Raw genomic sequence first — 3,286 nt, 5'->3', positions numbered from 1 at the left:
ATTAAAAGTTAACACCTTTAACGGCGGGGAATTGGTTGAGTCGTTGGAACAGTTCACAGAATTCCTCCAAGTAGTTTTTTGTTTGTTTCTTTTTCGATTTTTTTCTGCGTCCTGAGTTCAAATCCCGTTGAAGTCATCTTTGCGCTTCATTCTTTCGAAGTCGATAAAAACAAAAGTTTCGATCAACGACGATGGATGATGGAACTGTTAACAGGCCTTAAGAGATGTTTCGCGGCATCTATTCCGGCTCTTTTACATTATGACAGCAAAACCCGAAATAACACTGATATCAAACTGTATCGGCCCCAGTCGGCAGCTTTTATAGAGAGGGAAGCCTCACACGTATTATCAACTCGTAGTCCTCCTTAAAAAAAAAGTCCTGCCCAGACATGCTCATACATGTGTAAAGCTGTTGTCATGCTAGACCAGTGTTTCTCAATTAGGGTCCATGTGACCCTTGTGGGGACCCATGCAAGATTTTGTCATTGAAATTTCTGTGCAATAAATTTCTTATACTTCTAATACACGTAAAATACTCTAACATCGTTTATAATCTTTCTATCGTTCACCCACTCTCTCCTATCCCACCTTCTCATTCTCTTATCTCTCCTTCTCTCCCTCCAATCTTTCCCTTTCTCTCTCTCTCTCTCTCTCTCTCTCTCTCTCTCTCTCTCTCTCTCTCTCTCTCTCTTTCGTTATATGTATTTATATGTTTCTGTTTCTATCTATATGTTTTATGCGCATGCATGTGTGTTTGCCTCAGGTGCCAAAAAGTACTATCACCAAAACAGGTTCAGTGGTCAGTTAGCCGCGCTGAATCACCAGAATCCAAACAGCCAGCCACAGCCAATCGCTTCATTCTGCTTATAGGACTATCAATTCGACACAAATATTTTGCCAGTATATGTATTTCTCACTTGTATATTGTCAGTGTACTTCTACTGAAAGTAATGTTTATTACAGAACACGAAAGCTTAAGATATAGAGTCATCCGAGATGTTATGAATCTTCTTGTCCATTCCCCCGTAGTGTTAAAAAGAGAACAAATCTAGAATGGTTTGTAGATATTTGACATCTATTTCTAGCGTATTGGCGTCGGCCCTCCGGTGCCCTTAATTATAATTTTATTTTTTAAAATTATATGCTTAAAAATACGTGTGTGTGTGTGTGTGTGTGTGTAAAAATGTGTGTTTGTTTTTGCGTTTGTGCTTGTCTCCCCCACCACTTGACAATCAGGTTGGCTTGTTTTCTTCATCGTAATTTAGCAGTTCGGTATAAGGAGTCGATAGAATAAGAACCAGTCTTTAAACAAAATAAGTATAGAGGTCGATTTGTTCGACTAAATTACTTCAAGGCATGACCGCAGTCCAAACATGGAGACAAGTGAGCGCAACAGGTAGCACATTATCGAAATGAACACAATCGTCTCAAATTTTCGTCAATTCCAAGCAACTTCAGATGTAAACAAAACTAAGCAATTTCTGCTACGACCCCACATTGCGATATTTATTTCTTCCAGTAAGTTTATTTCGCACTCGTTTCTAATATAATCCAGTTTTGTCAAATCTATAACTTCTTCATCAGCATCAACAACATGTTCAACATTTTCTTTTTTCCTTTTTCAGTTCAATAGAATATCTATTTACGTCACTATCATCTGCACATACAGTATCTATTGCAACTTTAGCCTTATGGATTTCAGATAGCTTAACTTTAAACCCTGCTGAATCTTCCAGAAAATACTTCGGAAATTTCTTCTTCCGTTTTCTGTGAATTCCTGCAAATAGGTATAAGTACCGTGTGCCAGATTGATTCGAATACCTATATGCCGTATTACGATGGCAAACTATGAACCGTTTCATGTAACGCATTTCAATAACATCGGGCTATAGTTGCATAGTCAGTTATCTGAAGTAAGTGGTATAAGTTTGTACAATTTAACCGCAACTCTCTGAAATTGAAGCAGTCTACTGTACTTGAATATCTATATACGATTAATGATTTCCAGTTCGTCACATGTACACTCACTTAGAGGGCTTGATGTCTAGATATCAATTTCTATCATATCTATAATTTATTATTAGTGCTTGGTTTTGTTTAAGAGTAACATCTTTTGTTTTTATTGCAGTTCGTGATTTTCAGTTTTTTTTTCAAGCCATATCGACATCCCATAGGGTATAAGACCGTGAAATCCTAGAAGCGCTGATGTTAATGTAGATGTCTTTCTCTCAGAACAATTATGTTGCGAGATACGGCGATTATAAATCCATTACAAGAAGACCACAAATATACAATAACGAAAGGAAAGCAAGTCTGCACAACTCAACCATTGATGCTTAATCACGTACAAGCACGCGCAAGCACACATACATAGGTACACACCTACGCACGCACACACACACGTATGTATATATATGTGTGTGTGTGTGTGTGTGTGTGTGTGTGTGTGTGTGTGTGTGTGTGTGTGTGTGTGTGTGTGTGTGTGTGTGTGGCTGTGTGTGGGTGTGTGCGTATGTGTGGGGGTGTCTGTATATTTGAGTATGTGTATGCGTGTATATAGTCGCAACAGTACAAACACGCCCACACAATTACACATACACGTGCACATACATATATATATATATACTAAATATGGATATACGCATATATCTATATATGTGTGCGTGTGTGTGTGTGTGTGTGTGTGTGTGTGTGTGTGTGTGTGTGTGTGTGTCTTTATATATATATATATATATATATGTGTGTGTGTGTGTATATACATACATATGCACAGATACAGACACATCGATACACGCACATACACATACGTGCAAAGTGAAAGAAAGAAAGAAAGAAAGAAAGAAAGAAAGAAAGAAAGAAAGAATGAAAGAAAGAAGGAAAGAAAGAAAGAAAGAAAGAAAGAAAGAAAGAAAGAAAGAAAGAAAGAAAGGAAGGAAGGAAGAAAGAAAGAGAGAAAGGAAGGAAGGAAGAAAGGAAGGAAGGAAGGAAGGAAGGAAGAATGAGAGACAATTGGGATATTTAATAATCTTTTAGGATATCTATTTCTATGTCCATCGTATCCATTTAAATTACTTATCTATTCCTGTCTGTCTGCCTCTTTTTCAGACTGTCTGTCTGTGCGTCTATTTATTCTCTGTATCAATTTATCTATCAATCTATCGATCAATCTGTCTGCTTGTCGGTATAGCTGATGCCTCTAAATACAGGGATAAATATAACATTATTTATGGTAGCGTACGAGGTACACGAGTACAAACGAATATATGTACACACACACACAAGCACT

This window comes from Octopus bimaculoides, chromosome 9 (genome assembly GCF_046866305.1).
Source record: "Octopus bimaculoides isolate indiv1 chromosome 9, ASM4686630v1, whole genome shotgun sequence".
Lineage (NCBI taxonomy): Eukaryota > Metazoa > Mollusca > Cephalopoda > Octopoda > Octopodidae > Octopus > Octopus bimaculoides.
The sequence above is the reverse complement of the archived record's forward strand: the minus strand, read 5'-3'. Positions refer to the sequence as shown.